Genomic DNA, 14,593 nt, shown 5'->3' with positions numbered 1-14,593 from the left:
AAGACACACACACACACACACACACACACACACACAAAATATGTGTGTGTGTGTGTGTGTCATATATATATGAGAAATGCTACCCCCCCCCCATTCTAAAACACACATGCACATATTCTGGGGAGAAGAAGTCAAAGGACCTTGCATTTCCCAGGGTGGGCGAACCAGGCTCGAGTTACCCTATTGCAATGGGGCAGAGAAAGGGAGGGGGGCGAGGGAGATGGGGACTATTAGCACCTTGGTAATGTAAGTAAATATCAGAACGTGAGGTGTGTGGGAAGGAATCTAGCTGGCAAAAAACCCAAAAAGGCAGAAGAAAGTGCAACATCGAAAACCACCAAAATAATCGTATCGGTTTATTCGCATGCATTTGTTTATTCTTTGTGAACCGCCTTGGGGCCTTTGGGGGGAAAGGCGGCATACAAAGAAACAGTAACATAAGGGATGTGAAGGAAGAAGGAAAGAAAGAAAGAAAGAAAGAAAGAAAGAAAGAAGGAAGGAAGGAAGGAAGGAAGGAAGGAAGGAAGGAAGGAAGGAAGGAAGGGGTCTGTGCATATCAGGAAAAATTGTGTGTGTGTGTGTGTGTGTGTGTGTGTGTGTGTGTGGACACTGAGTTTAGGCCCTGCAAGTATTTCCAGAGTGGAGAGAGCAACTCTGGAGGCCGAAAGAGTGGCTGGGGAAACCCAGTCAGATGATTCAGGGTAGAAATAATAAAATTATTAAAATTATTAAAGGCCCCACAGGTCCGAGTCAAGCCGCAGTTCCATTTGACTTCATTCCAGTGGTACCTCGGGTTAAGAACTTAATTCGTTCTGGAGGTCCGTTCTTAACCTGAAACTGTTCTTAACCTGAAGCACCAATGTAGCTAATGGGGCCTCCCGCTGCCACCACACCACCGCCGCACGATTTCTGTTCTCATCCTGAAGCAAAGTTCTTAACCCGAGGTACTATTTCTGGGTGAGCGGAGTCTGTAACCTGAAGCGTCTGTAACCCGAGGTACCACTGTATTCTAAAGCTGCAGATTTCCGTGGATACCAATATTGATAGGGGACATTTGGCTTAGTAGCAGTGCGTGTGAAAAGGATCTAGGGGTTTTGGTGGACCACAAGCTCAACATGAGTCCACAGTGTGGTGCAGCAGCAAAAAAGGCCAATGCTATTCTATGCTGCATCAAAAGAAGTATAGTGCTCAAGGGAAGTAATAGTACCACTCTATTCTGCCTTAGTTGGACTACACCTGGAATACCGTGGCGGACTCTCCTTCCTTGGAGGTTTCTAAGCAGAGGTCGGATGGCCATCACTCATGGATGCTTTAGCTGAGATTCCTGCATTGCAGGGGGCTGGACTGGATGACCTTTGGGGTCCCTTCCAACTCTAAGATTCTATGATCCTCCTCCTCTCAATTCCCACGCAGACACATATCTCTACTTTGCAAGGAACTGTCCAGGAACTGTTCACATTATTTGGGGATGGGGGTGGGGTGGGTGTCCCCCTCCCCCGGTGGACCTTCTTGAAAAAGTCCACCAAGCGAAAGAGGAAGATCACCCGCCGCATTCCGAAGTCTGGAGCCGGGTAGCAAAGCAGTACGATTTATTTTATTTTGAAAGGCCTTCGAAAGCCAGGCCTCCCATCCAATATGCAGCTGGAACAGGATGAAACGGAATCAGATTAAACTGAAATTTTTCGTCACAAACCGCTTCACGTCAGGGCTGGGGAACTGGGGCGATCTCTTCCAACTGCCTCACCGATGTATGCTCGGCGCTGCACAAAATAATTTGGGTGCTCTCCCTTGGACAGCCGCCGTCGGTTTTGCGGGCGATCCTGAAGCTAGCAAACTGAATGTCTCATCAACAGGATGTGCATATTTGCACGCGAGAAATTATTATTATTATTATTATTATTATTATTATTATTATTATTATTATTATTATAACTTTTCGGGCTCTGTAACGCTAGTGGAATGTGGCATTTTGCGCTATTGATGTCCTTCCAATTAAATCGCCTCTTTATGTCGCTTTCTGACGGGGGATGTGTTGCAATCAAATGCGTTTCCCACTGCAATTAACGAATTATTGCAAAGCATCCCAGCCAACGATTTTCAACCCATGACTTTCCTCTCCCTCCTCTCCAACAATCTCCGGCTGGATTGCCTTTGGAAACTCATTTCTATTTCTTATTTTATTTTATTTTTGCTGGTCGTGGGTTTATTTCAACTTTATTCATTTCTACCCAACGTTGTCCTTTCCGATGGGGGCGAGGTGGCCTGGCTGTACACAGGGAGCAGTCTGGAAGGAGACAATCCGGACACCCTCTCTAGATTGTGTTCAAGAGTTGTCGCCCTTTGGTGGCTGCGGAAATCTGGAAAGGACTGAGAAGCTGCTGTGTGTGGGTCTGGCTGCCTCCGACTTTTGAGTTCCGCGGGGCCCTGTTCAAGCAGAGAGGAGATAAAAAGCCTCCAGTCCTTCTCTCGCCACCCTTGTCGCCCCCACAGAACTCCTTTTAACGAGCCAGCAAAGAATTAATATCCACAACCATCCCTCGACAGTTCTTTGCAAATACGTGCGCGCGTGCGTTGCTGCTGTGCATGTGTAAGACCTTCGACACCGGTGCAGCAGTTAGGTAATTTTAGACTCTGGACTTAATGGTCTTATTGTGGGTGGGGTGGGGGCCCTGCGTGTCCACCCCCCGCTCTTTAGATGGCAATGTGCATTATGGTAGAACAACCCTGGCATATGGGCGCCCGCCCCCTCTCCTTCTCCGGACTCCGCCGTAGCCCTGACCGGATTGCACTCCTGTGCCCCAATTCTACTTACAACAAACACTCCATCCTATTCCCAAGCTCTTCCTGGAAAGGAATGCCTGCTCTGTTGAAACCAAAATGGGGTTTAAACAAACAAACAAACAAACCAAAACACAAGACAACACAACACTATCCAAATCGTGCGAACCTCAGGACAAAGTTTGGGCAGGTTAGCGGAGAGCGGGGAAATTTGGGAGTTGGGAAAGAGGACTGGGAAGAAGATCTGGACAATGAACAAACCAAGCAGGGAAATAGAGAAGGTTCCCACTTCACATCCCCAGCCTGGTAATGAGCAGTTTTCGGGGGTCGAAGATGCGCTTCTGAAATGGACCTGCTTTCTGGAACTGGCTCGGTCTTCTCCTGTCGCTGCGTTCAGAGCGAGCTGGCCAGCTCGGGAGAATCGACGCTCTCCCTGCCTTCTCCCTGCTCCCAGTCTCTCTTTTCTCCCTCTCCGCCCCCCTCTCCCCTCCGCCGCTTTGCCCCCTTTGCCCCCTGGTCCAATAACTTTGGCATAATCTCGCGGCCATTAATAAAATCAACTGGCCCGAAATGGGCACTGGCTGCTGTGTGTTGGGCGCCTTAAATAAACAGCCCGCTCTCCCTCGCTCTTTAAAATTCTCCATCCACTTCAGATGTCTAAAAAAGCAAGATCGCCGTGATTTTGTCACGGTTTGGTAAATTTACCCCTTTAAGAGGCTTTCATAAATCCCAGAACACACCTTCAGCCAGATTTGAATATAGATTTAGGTTTTAAAACCGGGTCGCTGAGAGAACACTGCTTTATCAAAAGAGAATTTCAGCCCTTTCCTTTAGGCTTAGCTATACGGATGCCCAGACGACTCTTACAAAAATAAATAAATTAAGGAGTGCAGGAGAGAGAAAAGTAAAAGGGAAAAGGGAAAGATTGGATCTGAAAAGGGGGGAGAAGGGGGAAGCGAGGGGGGACTTTTTAGTGTGTGGAATAGAATCTGCACAGGGTTTGGGGAGATCAGCGCCTGGTACCGGCAAGGCTTTTTTTTGCAACTGATGGAAAAGTTGGGTGAAAGGGTGGGGTGGGGGGGTGCAGGTCTTCCTCATCTGGAAAAAAAGTGGGTCGCGCTTTTTTTTTGTTTTAGTGGGGGAAGAAAAAGCCAGCGTTTCCTCCTCTCTCCGCAAGTTTCTCTATATTTTTTTCCTGGTCCAGTTGGGAATCTTTACAGCCCCAAAGCCGGGATCAGCTCGGGATAAGGCGCCGTGGAAACTTGGCTGTTCCAGCTCCTTCTAGGAGGCGAGAGAAAAGCTCACTCCTAGCGCGCAGTAAGTTACTTTTGCGAGTCTCTGTTTTAAGATCCGGATTCCTCCCCCCACCCTCTCTCTTTCTCCCTACCCCCCAACCCCATCTTACCCAGCCCCACCCCGGTTTGGACTTTTCAGCGCGCCTCCAAATGATGCCCCGGTCTTTGTTTTCTTTTATTGTAAGTTTAACTGACTTAACCTGTCAAGTGCTGCTCATATTGGCGAAGGAAAAAGTGGTCCAGTAGGAAGGGGGGTGTTTTTTATTTGGAGGAGGGAAGGAACGTAACTCAAGCCAGCATCTCTAGCACATAGCCGCCCCCACATTACCCGCCCCCCAGCCACAGGAGCCGTTTCCACCACCCCAGACCCCTTTCTGAGCGCACCCTCCTCCGAAAGGCATCTCTTCCCTTCCGCGGTCCAGAGCCTCGCTCCGCACCTCGTCCTCCCAAACTCTCCCCAAACTTTCTTTGAAGATGAGCAGAGATTTTCTCACTTCTTCTTTTTAACCCTTGACTCTCTCTCGGCTTGCCTTCCGACCACAGTAAATTGAGGTTAAGGTGGTGGAGAGAGAGAGAGAGAGGAGGCGGCGTCTAGTCAATTTCCCAGGAGATCTAGTCCAGCTTTAGCGCGCATCGAATGTTCTAATTATTTTATTATTATTATTATTATTATTATTATTATTATTATTATTATTATTGCTATCTTCTGCAGGGAAAATGTGGGATGTGGGTGAATGGGGCCAGTGTGTGTGTGTGTGTTTGAATTCAGTGTGCCAAAGATGATGCCCAGATTTGCACGGATTTCCTCTTCCTAAGCATATGTGTGTAGACAAGGCTAGAGGCATTATTTAGATTCTCACCGTCTCTTTTCCGGAGCGCCTGCTCCTACCGCTTCAGTTATGAACTCCGAAGCAACTGTGAAAGTTGTCGCGATCTTTCGCTTCGCTTTTAATATCAGAAAATCGCTTTGCGTTGGCCGAGGGATGCAAAGGTCTTCCCGCAGAAGCACGTGCGCGCCTCGGATGCTCCAGGCACACTGGAAGGGAGTGTGCAAAACCTGTGAGGAGTAGCTGAGGCAAAGCAGTGACTGGCACACACACACACACACCGCTGACCCCCCCCCCACAAACCCCCTCAGCTCAAGCGATGGGATGTGCGCTCATGCGCTCCTCGTCAAGTGCCCTTGTTTTTTAACTCGACCCGGCAAATCCTCAGCCCTCCTAAAACACCCCGCGATCCTAAGCACAGCAGATCGAAGTTCTTAGCCGCATCCCATTCTCCTGTTTCCTCTTGGGATCTGAGAGCAGCGCGCTTCGCTTCCAAGCCTGGTGCCTCGACGGGCGCCGCTCGGACCGAATTAAAGAAGTCCCTTTGGCTGGAGACGGGAGCGCGCCCCGCTGAGCGCATCCTTCCTCTGCACACCTCTGAAGTGAGATGTGGATCGGGCGGAGGCTGCGCGCGGGACTTGGAGGGGCGCGCGGGAGGTGGCAATTCCCCTTAGCGTGGACTTTACTCTATTTTATTTTACCCACCCCCGCCTCGCCTGATTCCTCTGCCCGTCTGGCTCCGCGCAGCCACAGCCTTCAATAATCCAGTCTCCATATAAAACAACCATTACAGTCCAATATATTTGCGTGTGTTGGCAAACTTTATAGAAAAGAGAGGGAGAGGAAGCGGGTGGGGGAAGGGGAGAGAAGGATCTAACCAGCCCAAAGCGAGAGGGGGGTGGGGGGGAGGCTGCGAGGAAGAAGAAAAGGCTACCCCAGAGAGGCTTTTAAAGCAGTTCGAGACAATCTCTAATCTTTTTCGTTTGTAACCTCCCCCTCCCCGCCAAAACAGAACCTTTATTTCCACGTCGAAGAAAAGTTTCTTTATAAGGCGCGTCTCCCACAAACGCCCCCCCAAAACTTTCTCTCTCTATCCTTGAATTTATTTATTTTTCTAATTACAACCCATCATTTATTTGGAGAATCGATATCATATAATGCAGATGAGAAAGAGTTTAATCGGAGGGAAACAGAAAACTAAATTGGGGGGGGGAGCAAAACTTTTTTGTAGCCTCTGCTTGATAGCATAGGGGACTGTTCAGTTTAGGTTTCTTCTTATTTTTAATCTAACAAAACACTATTTTATAGAAGTAAACGAAGGAGGGAGAGCTGTTTGTAAAAAGCAACAACCCCAAAACAAAATGAATTTCTATATCTATATAATTAATTTTGCCTTTTTCTTTTTTTGCCAGAAGAGAGGTTTTATTTTTTCTTCACCTTTCCCCCCCGGGCTGCTATTCCGAGCTGACCTCTTGCCAATTTCCAAATCCTCTCCCAACCACCAACAATTGTAAATTATTTGAAACTCTCTCCCACCCCGTCGAAAATAATATTAAAAGTCGAGAGGTGAATTTTGAATTAAATATTTACAATGCCGGCTCCCGGGGAAAAGCTAAAACTCTTTCCAACGTGTGTTCCTTCTCCTATCCTTCAAAACCTGAAAATGGAAAAGAAAGCAAAGAGGAATGCTTAGGAGATGTCTTTCGAAGCTCTTTAAATCCCATGCGAAGAAATGTCTCGACTTTCAGGAGTTTCCCCCCCTTTGCCGTCACGCAGGGTCCGCTGCTTCCAAAACCGCAAGACTGGGAAGGGAGTTCAGGATGCCGGCGAAGTCGGCCAAAAACGGACTTTCTCCCCAAAATGCTTCAACCTGGAGTGGTTGAGCGAAAATCAAAACAACAACAACAACCACCTCTCCCCGAACCCCTAATGTGTAAATCTAGATCGCTCTCCCCATTTATCCCGCGTTTCTGCCTGATTAAACCGGTTTATTTGTTCTCCAAAGCTGAGCATTATCCAAAAGTGAGAGGCCATTTCAAAACTTGATCTCCGCGCTTTTAATGTATGCGAACTAAATTGGGGTTTGGGGAAGGAGAAGTGAGGGAAATTTTTATTTTTTTTATTTTTTAAAAAAGTTTACCCGAATAATTGCAGCTAAGAGTGGAGGAAAGTTGGTTAAAAAAAAATCATAATCATCCTCTCGTCCAATTCCCTCGCCCCAAACACCGGATCTGATCAGGTCGGTTAAATGACCATCGCTGTGCAATAGATGCCATGCAATATTCTGCATTTAATCTGAAGAGAGCCACATCGGCCAGTCTCCCCGCCCCTCCGGCTTTCTGTACGAAATCCCAATTTATTTAAAAGCGTGGTGGTTTAATAATAATACACAAGAAGAAGGCCCCGGTATTTAGTTCAGACAAGACCCCCCCTTTTTTAAAAAAATCATCTCCATCCCTCTTGGACTTTCTCGCTAATCACGTCTAATGAAAACGTAGGATTTCCAATTCTTTCGGAGTTGGGGGTTGTGCGTGTAGTTGGGGGTGGGGGGGGGGAGAGAACAGTGAAAATATAATGTATTGTCATTAGGAGAATTGACTGTGGGGCTGAAGGCAGCTCTTAATTGAAAAAGGCAACCTGTTTTTAATGGTGCGGCGGAGGAGAAGATTACAGACTTTAGCCAAACACGGAGTCAATTAATAAGGGCTGGGCGGGGGGGGGCATTAACCCTAATGCAGATACATCGGTGTCAGCCGTCGGGGGGGAGGCAGGGAAGCTCCTACCTGAGCCCTCGGGGAAGCGATGCGCACCCCCCCCCCCGCACACACACTCTGCAATCCACGTCCACTCATTTTGAGCATATGGTCAATTCCCCCCCCCCCGCCAAGAAAAGGTTAGCAGGGTCCTTTTATTGTCTCGCTCCATTTCTTTCTTTCTTTCTTTCTTTCTTTCTTTCTTTCTTTCTTTCTTTCTTTCTTTTTCTTTCTTTCTTTCTTTCTTTCTTTCTTTCTTTCTTTCTTTCTTTCTTTCTCCCCCCCCCCGAGTGAAGTATAGCTCAAGGCGGGGATAAATTTGCTCTTTCCCTCAAAATTCATCCCAGACCCTAAAGGCTATCTCCTCCCCCCACCTCGCAGGAGGGTACATCAAACTCTGGGATCAGCTTGGGGAGACATCTAGAGGGTTCTTTTGGAGCCCAAGGCAGGGAGGGCACCGATCCCTCGCGCCCGGCTTTACTCTGAAGTAAGTCCCACTGGGTTCAACGGAGCTCTTTCCTAGGGCAGTGTAAATTATAAAGACTGTATTGCCGGCAAGGGGCGGGGGGGAAAGCTTGCTTCAGAGTTTTGTTTTGTTTTGCTCTTGCATTCAAACCTGCTTAGGATCGCGCTGCGCGTGCTTTAAATACACAGGGCATTTTCAATCAACAAGCAACGGGGAATGGTATCCTACATTCGCCCAACGGCAGCCACACACTGAGATCGCTCCACTGGGCAAAAGCAATGTGCCTTCTTAAGCCAAATATATAAAAATATATATTTTTTTTAAAAAATCCCACCTTTGCCGGAGTAAATATAACATCAGTCTCCTGAAACGTTCAGACAAGCGACTACGTGTATCGACATTTTCCACACCAGTGCTCCGCGCAAACTTTAGACCTCAGTTCTAAGCGCACTTGCAGCAGGATCCTGTGTTGCGTTTTTGTTCTTGAAATAAGCCTCAAAGAAGCTGCGCGTTGTAGGATTGCAGGCTCAAGATCCCTTCAGAAAGGACTCCTTGCTATCCCATCAGCGGGAGTTTCCTTTTGGCTGCAATCCTATGCGCTCCGGGGCTGCGCAAAAATCCCATCGACTTCAGCCACCAAAGGATGGGTGCGCGGGCAAAGCTTTCGTGTTGGGTCTTAAAGCGGGGTAGGGGAGAGGCAACGGATTGGATCTGAGGACAGATTTAGAAATGGCTCTTTCGACAAGGCGGTTCTGAAAAGCTGGAAAGGAGCAAATAGAAAGCAGCAAAACTCTCTTCGCTGCTCCCGGGTCTGGACTGAACGTGGGTTAAACCAAACTGGATTTGGCACGCTCCGGATTCCCAACTCGGATTACAATAATTTGTGAGTAAGCCCCATTATAAATATTCCAGTAAAATACCCCCCCCCATTTTTTCCAAATAAAATGAATATTGCAATCTGGGGCCTCCTTGGGGCAGAGACCTGCCTTGATAGTGAAAAAGAATGGACACACAAGATTTAGGTTGGGGCCGCACATTTCTTACGAGAAGTCCCATCCTGTGGCGTTCCGAGATTTTGCTTTTACAAATGAGTTACACCTGTTATTTATTTATTTTTTATTTATTTCACAACCCATTTCATCCCCCAAACTTTGCCCGACGCTTTTCGCACCAACACAGCAATGCAAATCATATTTCTGAGAGAATATCTAACTTCTTCCCTGGGGGAGGAATAAAACACAAACCAATGAAACCTCTGTTTCTGGACTCCAAAGGCGCTTCCAGAAGGGCACTTGATTTCAAGTTTGTTTGGGGATGCTTTGAGGCGATCTGGATCCGGATCACTAGAAGTCGTCCCCCAACCCCCCCCCCCCCAGGCCTTAGGGTCCATTTATACTTCCCCAGAAACCTCGCCGACGCCTTGCCATTTTGCCCTATGGGTCTTTGCGGCTTCTACTGCGTGTTTATTAGAAACTTCAAGGCGACGAGGTGAGAATCAGTGGAAATCCGGGTCGAGTCAAATCGGCTTTGATACACTCCGGATTCCCTAGCCCAGATCCGCCGAAACCGGGTAACATGCTAGACAGCAGACTTTCCCCGCCGCCCCCCTAAGCAAGCCTTCCCTCTCCACCAAATTTTTAACGTTTGCATATTACTGTAAATATGGGCTAACAGAGAATTGGAGGACCAATCCGGTTCAGTCCAATAGGGAGCAATTGACTTTAGACCAAACATCTTGCCCGTGGGTCAGTCACGGGAGAGATTTGTGGGGAAGGTGATACAGAAATTGGGAAGGGGGGAGAGGAGAAGGGAGGGAGGGCGAAGCAGAGAGATCTGCTTTCATACCCCTGCCACTATATAGGCTTATGAAAACTTATAAGTTTTCTAAAATAAAATGAACTTGCAGTGTCCGATTTTACTAAGAAGAAGGTAGGAAAGCTCAACGACGTTCCCGGGAACCTACCTTCTTGAACTTACCTAAAAAACAAGAAAAAACAAAAAAAGAGTCAAGAAGTTTTAAGAACTTAGTAAAATCGGACACTGCAAGCTCATTTTATTTTAGAAAGCTTATAAGTTTTCGTGGCACTTTGTGAGTAGTTGTCTTATTCTCACAAATTTGATAAATAGTGAAAAATTGTTTTTGAACAGGAATATTAATTGCGTGAATAATTCTTGCCTATGTGCTATATGGGTTGCATATATGGGTTGAAGAAATACAGCGGCACAGGTTGTATTTCTTCAGCACTATATAGTGTTGGGGATGTGGCGCTGTGAGTTAAACCACAGAGCCTAGGGCTTGCCGATCAGAAGGTCGGTGGTTCGAATCCCCGCGACGGGGTGAGCTCCCGTTGCTCGGTCCCTGCTCCTGCCAACCTAGCAGTTCAAAAGCATGAAGTGCAAGTAGATAAATAGGGACCGCTCTGGCGGGAAGGTAAACGGTGTTTCCGTGCGCTGCTCTGGTTCGCCAGAAGCGTCTTAGTCATGGTAGCCACAAGACCCGGAAGCTGTACACTTGCTCCCTCAGCCAGTAAAGTGAGATGAGCGCTGCAACCCCAGAGTCGTCCGCGACTGGACTAACGGTCAGGGGTCCCTTTACTCTTTATACAGGGTTAGGTTTGCTTATCCTTTGTTTAAAATAGGCCTCAAAAGTTAGGCACACGTTAGAAGAAGAAGAAGAGTTTGGATTTGATATCCCGCCTTTCACTCCCTTTAAGGAGTCTCAAAGCGGCTAACATTCTCCTTTCCCTTCCTCCCCCACAACAAACACTCTGTGAGGTGAGTGGGGCTGAGAGACTTCAGAGAAGTGTGACTGGCCCAAGGTCACCCAGCAGCTGCATGTGGAGGAGCGGAGACGTGAACCCGGTTTCCCAGATTACGAGACTACCGCTCTTAACCACTACACCACACTGGTTATAAAACAATTCAAGCAAATGGAAACACCTTTAGGTCCCACTGGTTTCCATGCGACCTTGAGGTGTTTTATTTTGGATGATGCATTAAATGTTTTTTGTTTTAATAGGTTCTACTTTAAGTTACTGTAAGGTGGGGGTAGCCAACAATACACCCTTCAGATGCTCTGACCTTCACCCCCCCCAAAAAACCATTAGCTTTGCTAGCTGTGGTCAATAAGACTCCAACAAGATCTGGAGAGTACAGCATTGAACTACCCTTTCATTGCATGAATCGAGGTTAAATGTAACAGATGAAGACTGCGGTGATGTCAGCCAAGGGTGGGCCTTCAGAGAAAGAGCAGGCGTGAACTGAGGGGATCAGTTTTGTTGCTCTTCATATGCCCAGTTCCTGTCACCCCACTTAAGCCCCATAGAGGCCAGGGTGGCATGGTGGTTAGCGTGTTGGACTAAGACCTGGGAGGCCCCTGACCATTAGGTCCAGTCGTGGCCGACTCTGGGGTTGCGGCGCTCATCTCGCTTTATTGGCCGAGGGAGCCGGTGTACAGCTTCTGGGTCATGTGGCCAGCATGACTAAGCCGCTTCTGGCGAACCAGAGCAGCGCACAGAAACACCGTTTACCTTCCCGCCGGAGTGGTACCTATTTATCTACTTGCACTTTGATGTGCTTTCAAACTGCTAGGTTGGCAGGAGCAGGGACCGAGCAATGGGAGTTCACCCCGTCGTGGGGATTCGTGTTGAATGGTCACTTTAAAATGTGAAGGTTCATTATTGTTTCACAAGTTGTGAAGGGCCAGGGCAGATAACCAGACCCAGTCTTGCAGCTGTGAAACATAGCAGGTGCTGCTAAGTTGAGTTAATTAAGCTGTGTCAGCAATTGGGTGTAGTATATAAGGAGCAGCACCTAGCTCTCTCCTCACCCTAGGGGATGGGTCGGGTCACGTTTGTTTAGTGTAAAAGGAGTTTTTGTTTTGTTATTAGTTATTATTTTGTTAGCCAGCGTGGTGTAGTGGTTAAGAGCGGTAGTCTCGTAATCTGGGGAACCGGGTTCGCTTCCCCGCTCCTCCACATGCAGCTGCTGGGTGACCTTGGGCCAGTCACACTTCTTTGAAGTCTCTCAGCCCCACTCACCTCACAGAGTGTTTGTTGTGGGGGAGGAAGGGAAAGGAGAATGTTAGCCGCTTCGAGACTCCTTAAGGGGAGTGAAAGGTGGGATATCAAATCCAAACTCTTCTTCTATTAAAACCTTGTTAAAGTTATTTTTGAGTTCCTTGTCATGCATGGTCTCCCCAGCAAGCTCTCTGCAGCGCTACTAACCTGCAGATAGCCAACAATTCGAACCACCAACCTTCTGATCGGCAAGTCCTTGGCTCTGTGGTTTAACCCACAGCGCTACCCGCGTCCCAAGACCTGGGAGACCGTGGTCTTAAACCCCACTTGGCCCCGAAGCTCACTGGATAACCTTGGGCCGCAGTTGCTGCCTCTCAGCCTAACCAACCTCACAGGGTTGTTGTGGAGATTAAATGAGGAAGGGGATGGGGAAGACCATGTGACCACCTTGGAGAAAAAAGTGGGAGGCAGATGCAATAAAATGCATGAATGAGTTTATCCCTCCCTCTTACATGCACACACACCAGTTCCACTCCCCAACCAATATTATCTCAGGCAGATATTTTAAGAGAATTAGGAGAGAGCTGGGAGACATTAGCCATTTCTGGCCTTTCTTAAAAGTACAACACACACACACTCCAGGAGACTTCTACTTTTGCCTGTGGCACTTTATGGTCTAGAGGGGAGGAGAGAACCCTTCTGAGCCCCCAGATCTAATTTGAGGAATAGGTGAAAGGGAGAAGGGAAAGGGAGGAAACCCCTTCCTGCAGATGTGAAAGGGATATCTCATGAGAAGCTCTCTTATTGGTTAGTCTAGCCCAGGGTTCCCAAACTTGCTGCTTTTGGACTACAACTCCCATCACCCCTAGCTAGCAGGACCAGTGGTCAGGGGTGATGGGAATTGTAGTCCAAAATCAGCTGGAGCCCCAAATTCGGGAAACCTTGGTGTAGTCTGTCGCTACCTGTTCTGATGGGGAAATGGCTTTCAGGAAGATGCTCTCCCTGACCTGGGAACCTGAAATCCTGCTAACTAGAGATGGTAGGATTTGAACACGGGACCTTCTGCAAGTGCAACATGTGATCTCCCATTAAGCCATGGGGAGAGACTCCATCAGGAAAGGTCTTCTTCCACCTGCCTTGCCCCACCCTCCAGTCTCTGCTTCTCAATTTGTATTGTGTTATTTTATGAACTGTGGCTTGCCATTGTTTTATTGATTGTAGTTTCGAAATTGTAATTGTTAAGAGTGGGTTTCTGTTTAATTTTTATATGCTGATATTATTGTTCTATACTAGTCTAATGATTGTTGAATGTTACTTTATTTGATGTAGATTGCTTATTTCGAAGCTGTTTTATTATCACATTTTTGTATTGCATTAGATTGTTATAAGGTCTACATTCCTTGTTTCTTCAGCTTGTAAACCGCCTTGAGTTTACAAGACAGAAAGGTGGTATACAAATTAAAAGTGATGATGATGATGGTGCAATTTCTTAAAAAAACAACCAACTTCATTCACCACTTCCAAGCTGATTACTTGAAGGCTTCTAAGAGTTTGCCGCATGCCTGCTCTACAGCTGCCTCCTCCAACCTGCTTGGGGGAAATAGCTGTAGAGCACCAGGCTGGGAAAGGCTACTCTAAAGTCTTGTTCTTAGGCTACAATTGCTTCTGTTCCTCCTCAGCCACAGCCCACACCCCTCTTGCTTTGTTTGGAACCGTTTGGAGAAAAGCAATGACAAACCTAGACAGCATCTTAAAAAGCAGAGACATCACCTTGCCAACAAAGGTCCGTATAGTTCAAGCTATGGTTTCCCCAGTAGTGATGTATGGAAGTGAGAGCTGGACCATAAAGAAGGCTGATCGCCGAAGAATTGATGCTTTTGAATTCTGGTGCCGGAGGAGACTCTTGAGAGTCCCATGGACTGCAAGAAGAACAAACCTCTCCATTCTTAAGGAAATCAGCCCTGAGTGCTCACTGGAAGGACAGATTGTGAAGCTGAGGCTCCAATACTTTGGCCACCTCATGAGAAGAGAAGACTCCCTGGAAAAGACCCTGACGTTGGGAAAGATGGAGGGCACAAGGAGAGGGGGACAACAGAGGACGAGATGGTGGGACAGTGTTCTCAAAGCTACCAGCATGAGTTTGACCAAACTGCGGGAGGCAGTGGAAGACAGGAGTGCCTGGCGTGCTCTGGTCCATGGGGTCATGAAGAGTCGGACACGGCTAAACGACTAAACAACAACATACAAGGGTTTCCTAAACTTGGGTCTCTAGCTATTGTTGGACTACAACTCCCATCATCCCTAGCTAGCAGGACCAGTGGTCAGGGATGATAGGAATTGTAGTCCACAAACCGCTGGAGGCCTAAGTTTGAGAAACCTTGGTTTATACAATCAGCAGAATCAAGTGGTCAAACTCTTCCTCGAACTGTACCATTTCAGACTGCGCATATATTCA

General features: G+C 47.6%; 1 long non-coding RNA gene across 2 annotated transcripts in view; it reads left to right on the top strand.

Moving 5' to 3' along the window:
* Nucleotides 1–3,774: 3,774 nt before the first annotated feature.
* LOC128416038 (uncharacterized) overlaps nt 3,775–14,593 on the top strand; it is an 86,811-nt gene continuing 75,992 nt past the window's right edge. For both annotated transcript variants that reach the window (XR_008331124.1, XR_008331123.1), the window contains exon 1: nt 3,775–4,095. This is a non-coding gene — a long non-coding RNA (uncharacterized LOC128416038). The remainder of the gene's footprint in view (nt 4,096–14,593) is intronic.

This window comes from Podarcis raffonei, chromosome 1 (genome assembly GCF_027172205.1).
Source record: "Podarcis raffonei isolate rPodRaf1 chromosome 1, rPodRaf1.pri, whole genome shotgun sequence".
Taxonomy (NCBI): domain Eukaryota; kingdom Metazoa; phylum Chordata; class Lepidosauria; order Squamata; family Lacertidae; genus Podarcis; species Podarcis raffonei.
This window is presented reverse-complemented; position numbering and strand designations above follow the sequence as displayed.